The sequence below is a fragment of the Crinia signifera genome, chromosome 6 (assembly GCF_055691185.1).
Source record: "Crinia signifera chromosome 6, ASM5569118v1, whole genome shotgun sequence".
In the NCBI taxonomy this organism is placed as follows: domain Eukaryota; kingdom Metazoa; phylum Chordata; class Amphibia; order Anura; family Myobatrachidae; genus Crinia; species Crinia signifera.
In genome coordinates, this window is record NC_139222.1 from 241,266,720 (window position 1) to 241,290,879 (window position 24,160).

General features: G+C 47.0%; 1 long non-coding RNA gene across 1 annotated transcript; it reads left to right on the top strand.

Moving 5' to 3' along the window:
- Positions 1 to 89: 89 nt before the first annotated feature.
- On the top strand, positions 90 to 17,048 carry LOC146009126 (uncharacterized). The gene is made up of 3 exons (XR_014444612.1): positions 90 to 227; positions 6,394 to 6,614; positions 16,879 to 17,048. It is a non-coding gene; the product is annotated as an uncharacterized LOC146009126 (long non-coding RNA).
- Positions 17,049 to 24,160: the final 7,112 nt, after the last annotated feature.

Sequence of the window (24,160 nt, forward strand, 5' to 3'; positions counted from 1 at the left end):
TCCATTAGGCTTACCTAGCTGTTATTCTTTGATAAAGTATTTATGACTACAAAAATTATGCTTAATAGTTGTTGATTTTTTATTGCAGAGAAATGTGGTGGCATTTTAACTAATTTAAATGGAGTCGTTAATTCGTTCAGCGGTGATTCTCCTGATTCTGATGACTGTGTCTGGTACATCACTGTGAACAGTAATTACAAAATTCATCTGAATTTTTCACAATTCTTGTAAGTATAATAATAGAAATCCATTTAGTGGTAGCATACAATACAATACTGTAATCAATTTACTTAGCTGTATTGGTAGAAATAACAATAACACAATGGGGAAAATTTACTAAGATGTGTATTTTACTTCACATGCCCATTCCTATGGGCAACCAATCAGAGGCTGTCTACTATCTAGAGGGTGCTAAATAAACACGAAGTAGATTCTGATTGGTTGCCCATAGCAACATCACATGTGAACTACAATACACATCTTAGTAACTTTCCCCCAATGTCACATATTATATCTCTGAGGATGATTTCTGACACCATTTAAGAAATAGTTAATAGAAAAGTGAAATAGCCTTCTAAGGTTACAGAAGCATTGTATTGATGTCAAGTTAAAATGTTTAAATGTGCCTACATTAAGGCCCTTATTCATATCCGTTCCGTCCTCTGTGCATTCGCACATTCGAGTATTGATATACAGAGACTGTGTTTCCTGATATACACAGACTGTGCTTCCAGAGCCATAAACTGCTGACAATGCAGACCAATCTGACTTCTATGGGCTGCAGTTGATGTAATCCATAGATGCCGGCACTTTGCACATGCACAGTCCAGCCACCGCTAGTGCACATGTGCAACTCCCAGCACCTGCCTGGTCCATTGCACAGATTCTGGGACCTGACCTACAGGCTGGCTGTCTCTTCCTGTACCGGCAGCCCCCTACCACGGTCAGGTAGAAGTTGTCGCTAAATGGGCATAAAACGTTAACATTTTTACTTACTTTCAAAGAAAATAAATAGGATCCATTGAATCTCCATTATTAAAAATGTACCTTATTTGTTTTTAGTAATGTAATATTCAAAGTAATTTATTACATTCTCATTGCAGGCGTTTCTTGCTCCTCGCCAGAGGTGTTACTAAATTATGCTGAGTGCTTAGTTTGCCGTTTTATGATCGGGGCTTAGAGTGGTCGTGGAGAAGTGGTGGAACTCCGTTCCCTGCCTAACACCAAGTTGTAATCACTTTGACTTGTTAGTGTTATAGGATAATCTCCCCATGAACAGGTGAAGGGTGGTCTTTAGTTTTATGGAATGTAGCAAGAAATGGGAATGGATTGAAATAACTACTCTACTCAGATAGGGGCTGTAGGAGTGGTATTTACAGTATTGAGGCCCCCAACAAGAGAGAGGAGAACCCTCTATATTATGTTTGTTTTGGGTACTGTGGGATATTGTCCTGGGATATTTATAATGTGAGAGTTCCTTGTACCTTGGTGCCCAAGCACTTCATGATTGTATGAACAAACCAATCTGTTACCCAATTTCCCTTGAAATCCAGAACAATATCATGCGAACACACACTCACACACACCTCCAACCTGTCCCGCTTATCATGGGAACGTCCCGGTTTTTGTGGACGTTCCCGTGTCCCTCCCATGAATAACAGTGTCCCGCGGCGGGGGAAGGGGCGCCGTTGGGAGTCATCCCCTGTCGTCTGTGAATAGACGCGTGACGGAGGCACGCCATGCTATCTACAAATGTTGGGAGGTATGCACACACACAATGATTGTGTAAATGATCAGAAGATTAGATGGGTCGTTTAAAAAATGCAAATCATGAACACATCATTGGCACATCGATCAACATGACTACACACGTAACAACCAGCAGGTACGCGCATTGCATCGTTATCATGCCCACCCACGGACAGTTTCTAAAGGATAGGTTGTTTCAATACGTCTAAAACGGCCATATCTATCCATGTGTGGGCAGCTTTAGCTTTGTAATAAGTATCTGTACATGGGGGGAAATAAATAGAGGTAAAAGGTAACACGAGACAACACATGGGCTCTACAAGTAGCAGTGGTGAATAAAACAAAAAGAGGCAGATAAGAGAGGGCGTGGCTTATTAGGTCAACAGTAAATAGGATGACCACTGTTGTTCGAATGGCAATAGGTTGACCAATGAAAAATCTCAACTTGGTCTAGGTCAACACCTCTATTGTGCAGACATACTCATTACTCACATGTATGTGGCGGAGGAGTATGATTATTAAGCACCTTCACTTGTTTTTATTCCTGCTGTTTATCATGTATGAGGGTTAGGTGGCCCTTACTTTTTTCAGTGGCTGCACGGGTATTGTTTTTGTGCCTTGGGCGCCTGATTTTTGTCTGTTCAGTGCTGAATGAGAATATTTGCCAATCATGTCATTCATATGCTGTTTGTTTTTTGGTGGAATAACCATATGATTTGCTATTTCCATATTATAGCAATTTTCCTTTTTATATATATATATATATATATATATATATATATATATATATATATATATTCTTTATTTTAGTTTTTCAGAGAAAAATAAAATTGTTACAAACATTTCAAACATGTAAAGTTATACAGACTAAGATATGATTGTGACAACATATAGCACTATATTTGCAGCAGTATAGCGAGGTCATTTTAAATCAACCAAAGTTGCCTCCGATATGTCTAAAGCACAGGTTCTCCAAGTTGGTCCTCAGGCATGTTTTGCAGGTCTCCTCACAGAATCAAGTGAAATAATTGGTACAGATGGGGCATGGCTCATCTTTGCAGGGGATGGCGATGGCGACGCCGGTGACCCGGGGTCCCCGCCGCCTGCCCGCACCCCCCCTAACCCTGTCCGTCTCCCTGAAGCGGAGACGGACAGGGTTCCCGTCGCCCCACCAACGGAGATTGAGGTGCGCATGAGACGCACGCGCGTCTCAGTCAGATGTCGAGCCGGGCTGCTGGTGGATCGCCAGCGGTGACGTTCTGGCGATTCGCCAGCAAAGAAGAGCCCAGCCCCATCTGCACTTGTTTCCTAGCACAGCGCCCATCGCATAGCATGCCATAAGGTATGCGATGGTATGCGATGCGATATTCGGGAAAATGACCCGGAATGTACAATTAAATTTCGCATAGCATCACATGCCACCCTGATGGGTGCTTACAATGTTAAATGCACCCCCATTGTCAACGCCACCCCCACTATCAACGCCAACCCGAAGCATGGTGAGCGCAGCGAGCCCGCGAGGGGCGGCGGTACGCGTCCTCCGACCTTTTCATACCCCCACTATCCACGTTGGCGTGGAGTCGACTTTAGATAGTGTGGCGAACGCAGCGAGCCACCGAGCCCTAAGCGTGGCGAGCGCAGCAAGCCCTGCGAGGAGAAGCGGAATACATGTTAAATAATCCACGTCCGTTCGCCACACTATCTAATATCAACTCCACGCCGATGTGGATAGTGGGATTATGAAAAGGTCGGAGGACACGTACCACTGCCCCTCGCGGGCTCGCTGCGCACACCACGCTTCGGGTTGGCATTGATAGTGGGGGTGGCGTTGACAATGGGGGTGCATTTAACATTGTAAGCACCCATTAGGGTGCTTGTACAATTAAAAATCGCATCGCATGCCGCTATATTGCATGCAATGCGATGCGATGCGATGTACTGCGATGGAAATCGGAGGCGCCGTGCTTGGAAACAAATACCAAATAATTAGCTCCACCTGTGGATCTTTTAAAATGTGTCAGTCAGTAATGAGTGCACCTGTAGGGTGACCTGGAAAACGTGAACTGTGTGGGGTCCTGAGGATCGAGTTTGAGAACCACTGGTCTAAACCATTAAAGCATTATACTTTAAGGTTATATGGTCCCCATACCTCAGCCCATATAACATAACAATGGTGAGCCAATTATATATAAACAAAGATCTAAAACCCTTTACCCAGTTACAGGAAGAGTATAAAGTACCGCCAACTTATTTTTTTAGATATATTCAATTAAGAAGGGCCTTGTATATGCAGTTTAGAGGTGAGCCCCCGGAATTCGGGATATCCCCAGTCAAGAAATTTTTGCATAGGAATAGAAACTGTAAAGTCTCAAAAATATATAGTCAGTTAATGAGTGAGAAGAATGAGGGGAGATTTCCACAGTTAAGGGAAAAATGGGAGAGAGACATAGGCCCGATGAAGGATGTGGAGTGGGACAATGCCCTGTCGTCCGTCTACAAGTGCACAAATTCAATTAGAGTACATCAAGTTCAACTGTATATAGTGCACAGAGTGTACTTAACTATGGAGAAGCTGATGAAATTTGGGGGAAGAACCTCAGACAAGTGCCCGAAATGTAATAAAGCTGTGGGGACGTTTTTTCATTTGATATGGGAATGTCAAAGTATACAAAAGTTTTGGGAAGAAGTAAAATCTACATTGGTGAACTTGGGGATAAATGGGAGTAGCCTCACGCCAGGATGTTGCTTGCTAAATATAAATGTTACCAGCTTAACGAAATGGGAGGATAGGGTGTTTGTCATGAACTCCTGTGCATTAGCTAAAGTCATAATAGCTAGAACGTGGATGGCAAAGGAAGCCCCGGAATATGGGAAATGGAAGGCATTGATGGATTATACCGTATCTCACGAGAAACACCTTTATATAAATAGAAACACATTAAAGAAATTTTATAAAATATGGCACAGATGGTTAATGAAGTGATCGGCTGATATGACCCCTAATCTTTATTTGAACACTGAGTGGTGAGGCTTTAAGGATAATGAGGGAGGTATCACATGGGTAATGTGGGGGGGGGAGGCGGGGAAGGGGAATAAGTAAATAAGGAGGGAGGTTCTGAGGGGGGGGGGTGGGTCACTGGTATAGGGTGGAGGTGGGGTTAGGGGCAGGGAGTTTTGGATAGTAGGGGGGTATTTAATGGAGGGAATAGGGAGGTTGATTAGTAGGGTCGGAGGGTGGGTAGGGAGGGGGAATAGAGTGGGAGGGGATGGCACAAGGAGAATATAAGAAGATGATTTAGAGTTGGCACGTTAGTTGAGAAAATTTAACAGTCACGTATGTAACAAACACACAAATTATTATTGTATAATCCATAAAGTAAAAATTAAAAAAGATTTAATCAATGAAAAAGGGAGGAATTCGTTCCATATAAAACACCAAAAGGTGCCAGACACGGGAGAGTTGACAATCCCCTAGGAATGGGAAAAGCGGAATATGCACCAGGGATGAATTAAATTGTACAAGATTTAGAGAAAACATGTTTAATAACTAGTGGAAAGTGTATAGAGTGGTCAGCACTGGACGTATGGGTGGGTTTGTTGTATGTAATGTAATGTTTTATTGTATGATACAGTGATAATTTAAATTTGATGTACTATTGGAAACCTCGGTCGAAATATAATGGAAACCCTATATAAAAATATGTGTTCCCAAAGGTTTCTTGGACTTGTAGGTTCCACTGTATCAATGAAATGTATATGTTTGTCTTGTCTTTTTGCAAAATTTAATAAAAAGAATTAAAAAAAAAAAAAAAAAGCATTATACTTTAAAACTTTAGTTGTATTAACAGCAAACTTGACAAGACAAGGGAGATAGAGGGGGTAGGGGGGGGGGTATAGCCAGACTGGGTATGTTTGATAGTTAGGAATTTCACCTGTCTTTTTGATAGTTTGTATTGGCAGTCGACCTCATGGGGGTTGGTTTGTGGCCTTTGTAGATAGTGATGGTTTTAAAGTCGAGCCAAGAGAACCAAGTGGCCGCGTAATCTGAATGTTTTCTAATGCTGAGTAATATATATCTTCCATGGCTCTATAGAACTCTATTCTGTGGAACCATTCCCACACCGTGGGGGGCTCTGTAGACCTCCAATGTACCAATATCACAGCTGCGTTGTTTAGGTGTTTAAGAAGTGACTGCTTGTATTTTGGGGGGAGGAGTGGTGGTGTGGGAGAGTAACCAGAAGTCAATATTAATGGGGGTTTGGAATCCCAGAATCTCAGAGGAAAGTTGAATAACTTTGTTCTAAAAGACCGCGATCAGGGGGCAGTCCCACCATATATGTATGTCCCCCGTTTCCTGCCACAGTGCCAACAGAGGGGGGAGACTGAGGGAAACATTTTATGCACTGAGGGGCGCACCGATACCACCTAGTAAACAATTTGTACTGTGTTTCCAGCACCGCCAAACTCATTGAACATCGTGCCATAATGTCACAGTGCTTTTTCCAATTTATATATACTGTATCCCCCAGGGGGAGAGATCAGGCTTTACAATAGGAAGGGATGTCTATGGTATACTTATGAAGTATAAACTTGTAGATAACTGATATGAAGCAATTTTCCCTTTATTGTAATTCTATTCCATAGGATGAAAACGTCCCTGTCCTGCCACTCCTACTCGCTGTCAGTCTACGATGGTACTCCGCATGGGTCACATTTACTTGGACAACTCTGCGAGCAAACCACACGAGATTTCACCTCTTCATCCAATAGTATCAGCGTTGTGTACTCCAGGCTCAATAACGACACTTATTCTGGGCTGGAATTCTCTGCCTCGTATTACTCGGTCCCCAGCAACAATCAAAACGGTACTTTAAAGTTACCGTAAATGAGATTTACAGATCATAGAGTTTGATATTATCACTAAATTAGATTGATTATTTATTTAATAGATTTTTTTTAATGGGAGATGTTTTAAGCTTTGGAAAGAAATAAAGGCCCTTATTCAGGTTCACTCACAACAGCAAATTCATTCTTCAATGGACAAAACACTGGCCCTTATTCTGATCGGTGCGGACGGATCCGAATATGCGGCCAGGACCGTGCGTGCGAAACCCCGCCTTCCATACGGATCGCCAACTCCGTCCGTACGCGGTAAGAAGGTGGCCGAACGGACCGCACGTGTATTTTTCATGGAATACGCCTCCTCCATCTCAGGGAACCTCCCCCATCATTCGATGGTCGCAGACCATCGAATGCAGGACCGAGTGTTCCACCAGCTCCCGCAACCTCAGACCACATGGACATTTTTCCGTGCAAAAGCAGGGATCTGGGCGGGCAGCTGACATCCGGCGATGTCATATATTCGCCCCCTACACGTGCGTCACGACCATACGTATTACCATACGTACGCCCATCGTTTGCATGGGAACGCCCATGAAACGTGGGGCGTATGCATATGGTAATGAGCCCAAATAGCCCTTCACGCCCCTCTCCACCCCCTGTTCGGAGTGTTCACATTTCATGCGGGATTTGGCCGTACTCCCTGCTCGCACATGCGCAGAGACGCCTCTGCACACGCGCAGACACAAAACCTCGGCGGACCGACCGCACGCGGACATTACCTCACCAACCAGAATAAGGGCCCATGTGCACTATGGGGGGCAGATGTAACATGTAACATGTGCAGAGAGAATTAGATTTGGGTGGGGTTTTACTTTAAAGTGAGATCTATATTGCAGTGTAAAAATAAAACAGTCAGTATTTTCCCTGCACAGAAAGAAAGTAACCCACCCAAATCTAATTCTCTCTGCACATGTTGCACCCCCCCCCCCCTCTGCAGTGCACATAGTTTTGTCCATTTGAGAAGGAATTTGCCTTTGGGAGTGAACCAGAATAAGGGCCAAAGTGGAGACCGATATAGGGCCTGATTCAAAACCGATTGTAGTAGTGTTAATTCTAGCACCCGCCAACTTTGAAAACCCATGCAGTTCCTCTTCCCTGCCTGGGGTGTCGCTGTCTGTTGTGGTGTTTCTAGCACAGGTCTGGTTTGCATATCAGTGCTGATATAAAGACCACACTGTGCTAGAAGCACTACAGCAGACAGCAACACCCCAGCCAGGGAAGAGGAACTGCATGGGTTTTCAAAGATGGTGAATGCTAGAATGAACACTATTGTAGGGCTGCTAAAAAGCAGAGCCCTTCGATCAGATAGCTGCCACCCCACCAGAGTGAAAACCCGCCCGTGTGCAAGCCTGTGAATGGGCTGTGATAATATCTCAGCCGGTGAAAATAGGCAAATCCATTCGCAGCACACACCCCATGGAATGATTTCCCCATTGTGTGCAGTCTCTGAGTATCCCTGGACTTACTCGACGGCTGCGATAATACAGTCAGTTCGGGGCCAGAAGCTGAAGTCAGAGGTCCTCCCTGAAATTACCTGTCTTCACCTGCCTTTATTCCTGACATTTCCTTTAAATGGCAGGGTGCCACCGCCAAACCCCAGCCGCTTGTCAATCACTTTGCATATGGCCAGTGGAAATAGAAAATGCTGGATTTGATCACAGGGAGGCCTTGCGCATGTGTTCTACAATCTGTGCGCATGCATGATAATAAATTTGCAGCCCAGAGATCAGGTGTGAATCAGGCCTATGGTATCAACCAATTAGCTCCTAGCTGTCCATTTTCCAACACAGCCTGTAATATGGCTTAGAAGCTGATTGATTAGTACTTTTTTCGATCTACTATATCTCTCTTCCAGTCTTATATCTCCCCCATCATTTTAAAATTCTAGTTAGATTTCCAAGGAATATTTTATTTGCCATAGTCTATAACTTAATGGCTGGTATCCGGTCAGAATGTTGACATGGACATAAGGTGAAGACTCGTTTATGATGTTGACATTTAACATGTGAACACAATGTCAACAGTAAATTTTTGTGTCCGCAACCGTGTCAACATTTGTGAATGTCGTCATAATGTTTGTTGAAATAATGTCTATGTTGACTTTCTGACTGTTGACTGTTCATGGTTAACATTACATTAATAGTATATTACCAATTTTATTTGTGTAAGTGTGGAGCGAAAAGTCTTTTCGCTATCAAAAATGGGTATTTTTGCCAATGATAAGCCTCTGCTCTATTCTTCAAGATGTTATTATCATCATCATCATCAAACTATTGTTCCTTGGAACTGATCGATTGCTGGCATATTGTACATGTGTTGCAAATCCCACTGCAAATCTGTCCAGGTTCCGTCACTATTGCGCTCAGAGTGCGGATATAATCTTCAAGCGATTGACAGGAAAGCACCATTTAGGGGAGGTAACAGAGAGTGCTTGGTCAAAAAACAAAAACAGGTGTGTCATGGCCATTTTCGGGGATGCACCAGCTGTGATTGTCATGGAACCTGTGTTGCTACCAAGAGTGTAACTACCATAGGTGCAAGGGGTGCAGCTGCTTTGGGGCCCAGAGCTGAAGGGGGGCCATCTTTACAGTCTAAGTTATATGTGTCAGGAGCCAGGTTTTATGGTTCAATCTGTTTTGTTTCTGTTTGGCTTTTGACTCACTGGTGGCCTCCAGTGGTAGGTCTGTTGCCATTACAGCCCTGTGTTCTTTGAGCTATTATTCACAGGCTGTGAGGTATTAGCTCGTTAATCAGGAGCAGCCTGGAGATTCACCAGCTGTTTCAATCACCTGAGGCCTTTATAAGCCATGCTCTCCTGGGGATCTCTGCCAGTGATAGCTTGTTGTTTTTCTGTGCTGGTAGCTGCAGGTATACTGCTCTCTGGTCCTAGGTCCTGCTCCTGTTCCATTCAGTCTGGATTCTGTCGGAGTCCTTCTCACTTCAGTCTGGGTCCTGTTTACAGTCTTGTCCTGTGTTGTCTGGGTCCAGTCAAGTGTACTATCCTGCTGCAGTCTGGATCAAATATCATTGTCCCCTTGCTGTCCTAGTCCAGGGACCTCCAGCCGTGGTGCAGCCATTGTCCAGCTGCCGTCTCACTGCGGTCACTGTACAGCCGTAGTCCAGCCGTTATCCAGCCGCCCGATTGCTGCGGTCAGTGTCCAGTCTTGGGCCGGTCACGTAAGTGCTCCAGTGGAGCCTGGTTCCTTATTCTTTATTCCTACGGGCAAGCGGCCCTTCCTCCTTAGTTATAATCATTATTATCCTGGTTCTGCTCTCCGTGGTTCGGAGAGGCCCACAACTGTGGGTTTACGTCTGTTTTGGGGTACCGTCACTTTAAGAGTACTATTTTTATGTTGGCGTGTGTTGGTTTGGTGGCACCCTATTGTTGCTTTGTTCTGGTGTTTGCGACTCGGTCGCGCTGTCCCTTGGCCTGGTGCCGGTTAGTCAGGGGTTTTTTCAGGTAGGCCCGTTAGTTAGATCTGCCTTTTGAGATACCCCCTGGCGATCGCTCACCCCTTGTCACCACATAACACCTGGCTGCATCGGGGTCGGAGCAGGCTTAACCGGCTCCTTCGAACGCGGCGGCTGCAGGCGAAGCCTAGCACTACCGCAGGGGTATTCCATCTGCCCGGGGGACTCAACAGAGTCAGTGTAGGGTTTCGCTGTGGCCGTTCTAACCAGCGGTCCCGGCTACGGGCTCACGCCTGACCTCCAACTCCCTGCCTCCTGCATCCTCACGTACTGTCTCTGGATTTCCACGGTGGGTAACCCCCAAGTCCGTAACATTATCACTGGCCATACCGATATATGCATGTGTTCGCAGTAGTCATAGGTATACATGCATATATAAAATTTTGTTTCAAGGTGATTTGGGTGTTTTTGATTGGTTGCGGGACTTATAGATTTGTTCATATTAAGATTTTTTTTTTCTTCCCGCATTTTGCCCGTTACAGGGTTTTGCTTTATTTAGCTTGCCCAGTTGGTCTTATCTGTTTGTTTCATTGCTGTACTTATCATGCAGGCCTTGCAAGCTTCCTTGATGGCCTTAAATACGGCCTTTACAGAATTAAAACCTGAGCGGGTTAAGGGTCTACAGCAGTCATTTCTGCAATTGCAAGATCTGTTAACCCAAATTTTCCTGGATCTGTCTGAGGTTTTTGGGGCTCAACCAGCTCCTAGGGAGACCCTGGCTAAGGGGCTAGTCAGTCAAACTTCAGATCAGGAGATTCAGAAGGGACATAGAAGTTTTTTAAGGCCAAGGCTCACACCCGAAGAGCGGCGACGGCGTAAAAACTTTAACCTATGTCTGTATTGTGGGGAATCAGGCCACTTTCTCCAGTATTGCGAATTGCGCAGACCTGGTGGTGGTACCGGGAAGGATTTTCCTCAATCCAAGTGGTATCAGGAGGTTACATCTATACCTGTCTCCTCTAAGCAGGAGGAACCTGACCACACCCCCCACATACGTAGCGCTCCGACTTACAACTGGGGTCCTAGGACTAGAGCGCCCCATGTTGTGGTACGGAATCAGACGGGAATGTGGAATTCATCCACAAAGATTCCAGACAGAAAGACGTTGGATGCTAGTCTTCCAGTCAGGGAGCTCAACGTTCTTTCAATGTTGGAGTTGCTAAGTCCTGTAGAGGAGTCTCAGGTTTTTCCCTCAAAAGGGGCTTCAAGTGGCATAATCCCAGAGGGGGTCCTTGAAACAGTCGCCCCTAAGAGGGTCTTGGGGAACTTAACCCCACATGGAGTTATGGAGGTCATTGCTCCTGATGAGGCCTTGGGAGGCATAACTCCGAAAAAAGAATCCCTGACATCAGTCTCAGCCGGGATTTCTAGTGACATCTTCCCCGATCTTGGGGTTCTCGGTGTTGCCTCTGAGGTTGTGGATCCAGGAGTCCCGGTCTCCTTAGGCGAGTCCGATGCCGGGGGCTCATCTAGCGGCAAGGGCGCTTGGGGCTCATTGAAAGTTTGTGGTGCTCGAGGTCAGTCGAGCCAATTTGATGCCCAAGGCCCGCCGGGCATGTCTGATGATACTCCTAACACTCCATACTTCGATGGAGATTTGGCCCAGCTCCGACCAATTGCTCAGCAAATCCTCGCTAAAATGGACTTCTCACATAATATGAAGATAACTCCTACTTCTGCTGTTCGTTATCTCTTATCATGCTTTAGAGGAGGAGCTTTGGAGTGGGTTAAACCTCTCATAGAGGCTGACGATCCCATCCTAAGGGATCTTCCGGGTTTCCTAAAAAACGTGCGGAAAGTGTTCAGCCCGAAGGCCGTAGCCCCGAGTGGGGGCCCAAAGGCCGTAGCCCCGAGTGGGGGCCCAAAGGCCGTAGCCCCGAGTGGGGGCCCAAAGGCCGTAGCCCCGAGTGGGGGCCCAAAGGCCGTAGCCCCGAGTGGGGGCCCAAAGGCCGTAGCCCCGAGTGGGGGCCCAAAGGCCGTAGCCCCGAGTGGGGGCCCAAAGGCCTGTTTCGCCCCGGAAGGTGGGCAAGTCTGTTTCGCCCCAGAAGGTGGGCAAGTCTGTTTCGCCCCAGAAGGTGGGCAAGTCTGTTTCGCCCCAGAAGGTGGGCAAGTCTGTTTCGCCCCAGAAGGGGGGCAAGTCTGTTTCGCCCCAGAAGGGGGGCAAGTCTGTTTCGCCCCAGAAGGGGGGCAAGTCTGTTTCGCCCCAGAAGGGGGGCAAGTCAGTCCGGTCCCTGAGGGGGACTCTGCCAGTCCGGTCCCTGAGGGGGACTCTGCCAGTCCGGTCCCTGAGGGGGACTCTGCCAGTCCGGTCCCTGAGGGGGACTCTGCCAGTCCGGTCCCTGAGGGGGACTCTGCCAGTCCGGTCCCGGAAGTGGACTCTGTCAGTCCGGGCCCTGAGGGGGGCTCAGTCCATCTAGCCTCAAGTGGTATCGTAGAAGCTGTGTCCCCGGAAGGGGTGGCCATATCCTTGTCTGAGGTCCCAAAGACCACAGCCTCAGCGAGGCTCTTGAGGGCCGCAAACCCAGTGAGCATTTCTGTCTTGCCAGCTTCTCGGGAAGCTTCAGAAATCTTAGACCCAAAGGTTGTTGCTCCCATAGAGAATTCCAGTTCTGAGGTCCCAGAGGTGGATGTCCCTACGTCCATCATTTTTGATGGAGATCTTGCCCATTTTATTGCCCTGGTTAAACAATATACAGATGGGTCTGTTCCCATCTTTGCAGGGGATGGCGCTGGCGTCGCCAGCCGCCATCCCCCGCCAGCGCCATGGCGATCGTGAGAAGGGGACGCGCGCGCACGAGAGGCGCGCGCGCCCCCTTCCGACGGCGCTTCCAAACGTTTCCCCGGGTCCCCGCCGGCTTGCCGGCGGTAACCCGGGGTCCCCGCCGCCTGCCCGCATCCCCCCTAACCCCCCCCTAAGCCCGTCCGTCTCCCTGAGGCGGAGACGGACAGGGTTTCCGCCACGCTAGCGACGGAGACTGAGACGCGCGTGCGCGTGAGATGCACGCGCGTCTCAGTCTCCTCGCTGGCGAGGCTGCTGGCGGGTCGCCAGCGCGTACGTTCTGGCGACCCGCCAGCAAGGATGTGCATAGGCACATACTGTACTTCCCTTTTTGAATCAGGACCAGCTTCAGGGGTCACTTGGACTAATATTATATACCTCCTCATTTCTGCCTTTAGGGGTAGACCTCAGACATGGGCTTACAAGCTGATCAGGTGTTGTGACCCTTGCCTTCAGGATCTCTCCTCTTTTTGTGATGCTGTTATTAAGAAGTTCAGTCCCAAAAAGAAGGATGGGGTTCCACCAGCTCCTGGAAATGTGGTGCCCAGCATAAGCCAGGGGCTTAAGGTCCTGGCTTCTGGAGACTCACAGTCTGTTTGTTCATTCTTCTGCCTCATCGCTTGGTCCGGAATCCAGGAGTTTAGCTATTGGTTTTGTCTCACTGACTCCTGACAAAAAATTTTTGGACACATCTGGTACCTGTAATTCTGGGTCTAGGGAATCCAATAAGAGTTCTGCCTATGGCCAATTAAGACATTCTTCCCTTTCTGAGATTCCATCTGTTAAAAAGACTCTCATGATCTCCTCAGATCGAGACTTCAACTCTGTTTCTGATTTGGTAACCCATAGCTGTGATTTGATAGAAGGTACCATCAGATCTGATAATGTGTGGGGCCTTAAACTGCTGATTCCATCAAAATCTAGGAAAAAGAAAAAGAAGAAGCATTAATCTTTTTCTGCTTTCCTGGATCATCTTATTTGTCTTTTTGGTTGTGCCCTGTGGTCACCCTCTAGGGGGGGCACTGAGACAAGCCGTGGTTTTAGCTTGTGTTCACCTTTCTGTTGCCTTTGCCCCGTTTTCCAGGGTCCAGATGCTCATTATTTTTTGGAGGTCTGGATTTTGGGGTCTGTTGACCCCTCCTCAAGGGGGGGGTACTGTCAGGAGCCAGGTTTTATGGTTCAATCTGTTTTGTTTCTGTTTGGCTTTTGACTCACTGGTGGCCTCCAGTGGTAGGTCTGTTGCCATTACAGCCCTGTGTTCTTTGAGCTATTATTCACAGGCTGTGAGGTATTAGCTCGTTAATCAGGAGCAGCCTGGAGATTCACCAGCTGTTTCAATCACCTGAGGCCTTTATAAGCCATGCTCTCCTGGGGATCTCTGCCAGTGATAGCTTGTTGTTTTTCTGTGCTGGTAGCTGCAGAGATACTGCTCTCTTGTCCTAGGTCCTGCTCCTGTTCCATTCAGTCTGGATTCTGTCGGAGTCCTTCTCACTTCAGTCTGGGTCCTGTTTACAGTCTTGTCCTGTGTTGTCTGGGTCCAGTCAAGTGTACTATCCTGCTGCAGTCTGGATCAAATATCATTGTCCCCTTGCTGTCCTAGTCCAGGGACCTCCAGCCGTGGTGCAGCCATTGTCCAGCTGCCGTCTCACTGCGGTCACTGTACAGCCGTAGTCCAGCCGTTATCCAGCCGCCCGATTGCTGCGGTCAGTGTCCAGTCTTGGGCCGGTCACGTAAGTGCTCCAGTGGAGCCTGGTTCCTTATTCTTTATTCCTACGGGCAAGCGGCCCTTCCTCCTTAGTTATAATCATTATTATCCTGGTTCTGCTCTCCGTGGTTCGGAGAGGCCCACAACTGTGGGTTTACGTCTGTTTTGGGGTACCGTCACTTTAAGAGTACTATTTTTATGTTGGCGTGTGTTGGTTTGGTGGCACCCTATTGTTGCTTTGTTCTGGTGTTTGCGACTCGGTCGCGCTGTCCCTTGGCCTGGTGCCGGTTAGTCAGGGGTTTTTTCAGGTAGGCCCGTTAGTTAGATCTGCCTTTTGAGATACCCCCTGGCGATCGCTCACCCCTTGTCACCACATAACACCTGGCTGCATCGGGGTCGGAGCAGGCTTAACCGGCTCCTTCGAACGCGGCGGCTACAGGCGAAGCCTAGCACTACCGCAGGGGTATTCCATCTGCCCGGGGGACTCAACAGAGTCAGTGTAGGGTTTCGCTGTGGCCGTTCTAACCAGCGGTCCCGGCTACGGGCTCACGCCTGATCTCCAACTCCCTGCCTCCTGCATCCTCACGTACTGTCTCTGGATTTCCACGGTGGGTAACCCCCAAGTCCGTAACAATATGTGCTTTATACATTTATTACCATCCGTTGCTAAATAGGGGCCCTTACAAAGTTTTGCTATGGGATCTGGTTACACCCCTGCTTGCTACTGCTGCGGCCAGTCTGTGTATCCATAGGTCTACCTTTAAGCTGATGTTCATTGGTGTTGTGTACAGGCTGAGAATGTGCACACAATTGTGGATGGGTCGCGTTTGCTCCATTGGATGTCTCTTTTCATTTCTGGGTGGCAGGTTCACTTGCTGATATCTGCAGTGGCATTGCGGAGAAAATCACACTTGCATCTGCATTAGCGTCCGTCTCTGAATCAGGACCAGTGTTTTAAACTTGTTTTTAATATGAGTAACATATTTATAAGTAACAACTGGGCAGATGTATTAAGCCTGGCAAAGAGATAAACTGGAGTTAAAGTGCAAGGAGATAACGCACCAGCCAATCAACTCCCAACTGTCATATTTCAAGCACAGCTGATTGGCTGGTGCTTTATCATCTGGCCCAATCATTGTAGATGTACTTAGCCGTGGAGAGCGGTAAAGTGTCAGCCAATCAGCTCCTAACTGCCATGTTACAGGCAAGTTTTAAAAAGACAGTTAAGAGCTGAAGGACTGTTGCTTTATATCTCTCCACTTTGGGGCAGATGTACAGCCTTGGAGCTATAAAGTGGAGAGATATAAAGCAACAGTTCTTCAGCTCTTAACTGTCTTTTTAAAACGTGCCTGTAACATGGCAGTTAGGAGCTGATTGGCTGACACTTTACCCAGGGGCGTAACTAACTATTTAGTGCCCCCCCGCCGCACGTTTATTCGGCGCCCCCCCCCCCCCACATACACACACACCTAACCTGCCCCCCCTTCTTACTCGCGGTCTGCGTCTCGCCCGGCTCTCCGTCGGAACCTTCCTGAGTCTGACGTCACGGTCCCGGCCGGCTCCTGCTGCTACAATGAAAACGGACTCTTAGAAAATGGCTGCCCCCATACTGCAGACAGAAAACTGTCTGCAGTATGGGGGCAGCCATTTTCTAATTGTCAGTTTTCATTGCAGCAGGAGCCGGCCGGGACCGTGACGTCAGGAAGGTCCCGACAGAGAGCCGGGCGAGACGCAGACCGCGGGTAACTATAGCCCCGCAGCTCCCCCGGCGGTGCTTCCAATTTCTCTGCGCCCCCCGCCACCGTGGGGGCTGCAGAGCTATAGTTACGCCACTGACTTTACCGCTCTCCACGGCTAAGTACATCTACAATGATTGGGCCAGATGATAAAGCGGCAGCCAATCAGCTGTGTTTTAAATATGACAGTTGGGAGTTGATTGGCTGGTGCTTTATCATCTGGCCCAATCATTGTAGATGTACTAAGCCTTGGAGAGTAAAGTGGAAAAGTTTCAGCCAATCAGCTCCTAACTGCCATGTTACAGCCAAGTTTTAAAAAGACAGTTAAGAGCTGAAGGACTGTTGCTTTATACCTCTCCACTTTATAGCTCCAAGGCTGTACATCTGCCCCAAAGAGTGATTATATTTAAAAGACCCCATTTATATACTGTATTACGAGGTTATGTAGTGTGACTTAATAGCTGTCCTTGATGTCTTTCAGTATGCGCTGTATACTTTTATAAACTACAGTACAACCTTCATTTCTTATTTTCCAGTGACTCTCTCCTGCTACTCCGACTATATGGAAGCTCGAATTTCCTCTTGGTATCTTAAGTCTTTGGGCCATTCTGCAGATAACATTTTTCTAATTGATCCACAATGCCGCCCTCGGGTGGTGCCAGGCTGGTTGGAGTTTCATATCCCTTATCAAAGTTGTCTAACAATGAAGCAGGTAGGATAAGATCTGTGCTGTACATGAACAGGACCAGTCACAGGACTGGATCGCTTTCGTATATACTATAACTTTTAACATGACGATCTGTGTGCGTGAGTGGGTAAGAGGTGTTAGTGTTCTTATTAGAGTGGTTTATCATACAAAATTGAGTCTTGCGGACTTGGTTAAACCCTTGAGTCAACCCAACATTGGCCATGCTCTTGGCTTTCAAAACAAGTCAAAATAAAATTTTACCTGACCAGATTTCAAAATATGTGGTTGCCATCAGCCCAGGAAGTACGTGGAGTCCTGCTTAGATCTATTTACCTAACACCGTATAAGGGTTACAAATATGTAGAAAACCTGACCAGCAGCAGAGCCTCACAGGCTTCTATTATATGATATGAACACATGATGAGAAAAGAAAGGAAAAAAACACGCACACATATATATATATATATATATATATATATATATATATATATATATATATATATGTACTTGTGTAGTTTAGCGGCGCCCCCTATGTTGGTCGCGCAATGTTTTAATCGCATCACATTGCATTGCATTGCATGCCATGTACCAGATGGCATGCGATGCAATGCGATTTTGGCCCCCTATACGATTAAAAATTGTATAAGCACCCTAAATGGGTGCTTACAATGTTAAATGCAGCCCCCCGCGAGGGGCGGCGGTACGCGTCCTACGACCTTTTCATAGAAAGTGTGGCGAGCACAGCGAGCCACCGAGCCCGAAGCGCGGTGAGCGCAGCGAGCCCCGCGAGGGGACGCGGATACCTGTGAAGCCCGCGAGGGGACGCGGATTCCGGTGAAGGTACCGGTATCTGCGTCCCCTCGCGGGCTTCACAGGTATCTGCGCCCGCTCGCCACGCTTCGGGCTCGGTGGCTTGCTGTGCTCACCACACTTTCTATTCTCAACTCCACACCGACGTGGATAGTGGGGGTATGAAAAGGTCGTAGGACGCGTAACGCCGCCCCTCGCAGGCTCGCTGCGCTCGCCACGCTTCAGGTTCACGTTTATAGTGGGGGGGTGGCGTGGGGGTGCATTTCACATGGTAAGAACCCATTAGGGTGCTTATACAATGTTTAATCGCATTGTATGGCATTGTATGCCATATACAATGTCATACAATTTTAAAATTGTATGACATTGTACAACATCGCGCGGCATCACATACCATCGCATGCCTTTTGGTATGCGATGTGATGGGCGCCGCTAAAATACACAAGTACCTATATATATATTATATATATTATATATATATATATATATATATATATATATATATATATATATATATATATATATATATATATATATATATATATATATATATATATACTGTATGCCTACACTATGGCCCTCATTCTGGTTGATTCACAGTATTTCGCTGCTTTGCAAGCCTTATATCGCCACCCTTCGGGCTTGCAAATGCCCACCCCTGCCATCCAGCGAAGATACCCGGCGCACTGCGAATGGATGTTTTGCATAAACATCCATTCACAGGCTAGCGTTCGGGCCAGAAATCATTCAATGGTCACCAACCATCGAATTATTTCTATAGTGCTCACAAATCTGAGTCAGTCTCTGCTGACTTTGATTAGCGGCGTCTTGCTCCGAGAATAAGCTGGGCAGCTGACGTCCGGTGATGCCCCCGGGAGGCAGGTACCAGCACCCATTCGTATTGGGATGCCAAACATTTTTCTGGGCTCACCCAGCAATTTCGTGGGTACGCCAAGGAAATGCAGGGCGTTCACATGCGAACGCCCCCTGTCTGCCTACTCCACGCACCCCCCCCTTTGCGGGCGCCACGGAGACTATGCAAGTCTCCGAAGGTGCCCGCATAGAGGCCCTGCACATGCGTATCAGCGATTATACGCATTTGCAGAGCTTAAACATCGAACTCTCCGTGCGAAAATGCACGTGGACGTTCGCAAATCAGGGCCTATGTTGGGTTAACAAAGCGGTGTATAATGTTTTTGTGCTGGCAATAATAAATAATCATCCATAAAATAATAAAAAGTAAAAAAAAAACTAAAGATCTTCATACATCAGAGTGGTATGGGGCAATACCCTAATCCCCTGACATGTCCATATTAAACATATTTAAAAATTCTGATCAGGGCATAGGTGCCGATTCTGTGGGTGCTCAAGGGCTCGAGCACCCACGGTAATCGATGAGCACCCGCGGGCTTGAGCCGCGCTGCTGGGCCGCCATATTAACCTGCTAATTTGCAGCTACAGAACCCGCATCGCCGGCCCTGCCACCTGGCAAACAGTATGCCGGGAAGAGTGTATTCTGTCCACTCTTTAGTGACCCGGCAGCTGCCGCATAAAAGATGCTGCCCAGCGCAATTAACTGAGCTGACAGAAGCATCTCATGCATGGGGGTATGTTATCATAGAGGTGCAGGTCCAAAAGTTATGTGTAAAAAGGGGAACTCTGTTGCCGTAATTTGAATATTGGAGACAACTGTGCTGCGTATTGGTATTATTTTGTGGCCACACCCCTTCCCTTGAAGCCACTCCCCTATATTTTTGGCTTGAGCACCCACCAGCAAAAACATAATTTGGCACCTTTGGATCAGGGAATTGTCTATTTTTAACATCATTAAATTTTCCGAATCCCAGATTGGATCGCCGCATCCGGGGGAAGACCGGCGTGTCAGGGGATCAGGGGATGGAGCCCACAGATGTACTGTATTAGTCGTGTAAAACTAATATACAGTAGGAACAAAAAAACAGCAGAACTATTTTACATTTTTTCTGCAACTGTCATCATACATTTTTAAGGTGAAATGTAAAAACAATGCAAAACAAAAGCCTTGATTTGCCAATACTAAAACAGAATGAAGTATGAGGATGACTTACTGAGATAGAAAAAGGAAGTTAGAGATACGTTTACTTAGCAGCAGAACAGAACAGGAAGCTCATACAACAGCTGAACTGACTAAAATACATTATATTGACATAAGCAATCTCCAATATTAATTTTTCCACTTCATAAAGCTCCAAACTGTTCTTTCCTGATAGTAAAAAAGGGACACACAAGTGGAACTAAAATAAAATAAACGGTACTTGTGTATTGTCACGACGCCCATGATCACAGATCGAATCGTATGCAAATCGTATGTCATATTGCATACGATTCGATCTGCGATACGATTTAGCACACCACCACTATACACGTCAGCCTTAAGCGTGGCGAGAGCACGCGGTACGCATCCTCCCGACCTGTTGATACCCCCACTATCCACGTTGGCGTGGAGTTGTTTTTATAAAGTGTGGCGAGCCAGAAGCGTGGCGAGCGCACTCATACAATGAGCCCAAAACTTGGCTAGCGCAGTGTGCCCCGCATGGGGATGCGGAATACACGTCAAGTAATCCGCTGCACTCGCCAGGCTTCGGCCTCGTTTTCCGCGTCCCCTCGCGGGGCTCGCCACGCTTCGGGCTCGGTGGTTCGCTGCGCTCTCCGCACTTTATAAAATCAACTCCATGCCGACGTGGATAGTGGGGGTATGAACAGGTTGGGAGGACGCGTACTGCGTCCCCTCGCGGGCCTCGCTGCGCTCGCCATGCTTCGGGCTGACGTGTATAGTGGTGGTGTGTTAAATCGCATCGCAGATCGAATCGTATGCAAATCGCATACGATTTGCATACATTTTGGTATACGATATGGCATGTGATACGCAGGTATGGGCGCCGTGATAATACACAAGTACCAAATAAACACAATTTGGAAGACAATGGGCCTGATTCCGACCTGTTCCCCAATGGGGAAAACGGAACCACCCCGGGGTGCTGCTGCGTCAGCGGGTGGCGGGCAATGGGGTCCGGGTAGCGGCGGCTGGGAGCTTGTAGCAATATTTGCCAGAAGGCGGGGCCGGAAGCGCTGCTGATTTTAAAAAGTTTGGCCGGATGCTGATTGGCTGAGAGAATTCAGCCAATCAGTATCCGGCTAGTCTTTTCAAAATCAGCAGCACTTCCTGCCCGGGAAATAGCAAAGCGCTACATGCTCCAAGCCGCAGCTGCCTGGATGCCGCTGCCCGGACCCCGCTGCACAGACCCCGCTGCACATAGGTATGTGGGTGGGGGCCTGCACTAATGTTTTGCCCAGGGGCCCCCGCTAATGTTAAGATGGCCCTGTGCAGACCCCGGACATCGGTGAAGGGTCTGAATTCAGACCTGCAGGAAGGCATACCTCCCAACATGACCCTCTCCAGGAGGGACATAATACTCTGTTCCTGGACTTCCCTCTTAATATATGATTTCCATCACCTGCTTTAAACTGGTTAATGGATAAGAAAGGTGCATCAACACAGGTGATACTAATCACAAAATGAAGGTGAAGTCCAGGAATAGAGCATTCTGTCCCTCCTGGAGAGGGTCATGTTGGGAGGTATGCGAAGGCGTCTGAATCTGCCCCACTGTCTGGTCCTATGGAAATCTGCAATGAGCTGAAATGATTGTGGTTAATCCTGGTCAGTATAGTTTGTGCTAATGCCCAAATCGTGACCCTCCGCGCCAAAGTCACGGCTCTCTGGAAAAAAGGGTGGGGCCAAGGGGAGAGTGGGTGGGGCCTTGGGTAAGAGGGCATGGCCTAGTGCAGAGACCCCCACTTCTATCAATTTTGGGGGCGTGACCAGCGCTCTCCCTGCACTGAAGAGCTGCTGTGCATCTCTTCAGTGATCACTGCTCCCACCAATTGCCCCCCGCACGGACAACATTACCACCTGCAGGAGGGACAGCGGGACTGCCTGGCTGTAAGCGGGACAGTTGGGCGGCGATGTAATTTATGTTTTCGCTCGATTTGAACTATGGGCCGGAATCAGCATTGTTAGCAGAATAGTGAAAATTGGTATTCGGTGATACAGTATGTCCTATTGTGTGCATGCGCATATGCAGTAACTCGCATGCACGAGCCCTTACACTAAAGACGATGGGGGGTGGTGACAGGCTGTTGCTGAAGCATCGACTTGGCCTTGTGGGGGCACGTTCAGGACAACACAGGCTTGTCCAAAACATTTTGGAGTGGATTGCGGCAAGTATAGGAAACTTACAGACTGGTGCCCTTTTGGGGCTATTTACATTAGTCAGATGCAGAGCCATGGGCTCTGATAAGGGGAAACGGTCATTGGGTCTACAGCGTGTTGGTCGACAAGCATTGGGTTGACACTGTTAGGTCGACATGGTTATAGGTCAACATGGATCAAGGTCGATATGGGTTTAGGTCGACATGTCATTAGGTCAACACAAGCATTAGGTCGACAGTGTCTAGGTCGACAGTCAAAAGGTCGACATGGGGGTTTTCACTGTTTTTTGAGCTGACATGTGCCGACAGGCGGTATATCATGCCCTACCTTCCACTAGGGCATGGTGGGAGAATAAAATAGTGTGCCGAGCACAGCGAGGCACCGTGCCCGAAGCATCGCGAGCGAAGCGAACAGATGCGTGCACTGGAAACTGTGCCCAGGTTGACTGTGTCGACATTCGGGTCAAATAACTGTTAAAAACCCCAGGTTGACCTTTTGACTGCCGACCTAGCCACTGTCGACCGAATGCTTGTGTCGACCTTTGCCCGTGTCGACCTTTGCCCATGTCGACCTTTGCCCATGTCGACCAACTTGCTGTTGCCCAAACGATCACAACCCCTAATAATGGGATGCTGGGAAAAAAATAATAATTTACTGAGGCAATGTGCATGTGTAGCCATTGTGCCACATCTGTGCAAGCAGACCAAGCACGGGGGGGGGGGTGGGGGGGTATTTTGGTTCACTCTTTCTGACAAAATCCTTCTTAGATGGACAAAACCATGTGCACTGCAGGTGGGGCAGATGGTACTTGTGCAAAGAGAATTAGATTTGGGTGGGGTTTTACTTCAAAGTGAGATCTACAGTATATTGCAGTGTAAAATAAAGCAGCCAGTATTTACCCTGCACAGAAACAAAATAACTCACCCAAATCTAATTCTCTCTGCACATTTTACATCTGCCCCCCCTGCAGTGCACATGGTTTTGTCCATCTAAGAAGGATTTTGTCAGAAAGAGTGAACCAAAATAACCCCCTGGGTGAGGGAGATGGTTCCATAGGAATGATTTATTTTATTGCAGCGTATAGGCTACAATGCCTAAAGCCATCTAAAAATATCTATTTAGCTGCTGGTTTCAATACACAAAAATTTAGCAATGCTATAAAAACAGTATATTACATAAGCCACGGCACATAGGGTAAAAAAAGACAAATATTGTGGATGTTGAAGTAAATTCAAACTTACAACCTCAGATCCATGCTTGATCCATAGGGAGAGGGAAACCCTATAAACACACAGCAGTCATATATAAAACCTGGAAAAAGTGCCCATTCATAAATGAATGAAATAAAGCAACATTATGGATGGTATAACAATTTTTAGAAGCAATCTTTGCAATAATCTAAACATGTGCAGCTGATGTTAATGTGTTTGTACAAATAAAGATTATATTATTGATGAATCAATTAAATTTACCTGGTCTTATACTATACTCAACTGTAAGAGACTCTGTGCCAGATGTACTAAGGTTGAAAAGTGATAAAATGGAGAGTGAAAACCACCAGCCAATCAGCTCCAAAGTGCCATGTCACAGACTGTGTTTGAAAAATGAGAGGTAGGAGCTGATTGCTTGTTGGTTTTATCTCCATTTTATCATTTTTCAAGGCTTAGTACATCTCGCCCTATAAGGGGTAATTTACTAACTTTTCTAAAACCCTTGTATCCTAGAAAATGAAATGCAGAATCTGATTGGTTGCTAGAGGCAACATCACCTCTTTTTTTAGAAGGTTAAATAAATGTACCCCTAAAAGAACATATAAGGTAGAGGAAAGTACAGAATGTCCGGTGTGGTGCACCTTGGAAGTAACTATACAATAAAATGTAACTTTTAATAGGGGATGTTTAAAAGATTGCGAACATAAAAACACACTAACACAAAGATACACATAAATTGTGGTTTAAAAGAGGAAAGAATTCCTCATGCAGTGTGTCCCAAATTAATTGTACAAATAATTGGTGAACAATTTTCACATTTATTTCCTAGTGTGTATTACAACAAAGGACCCCACTTAAAG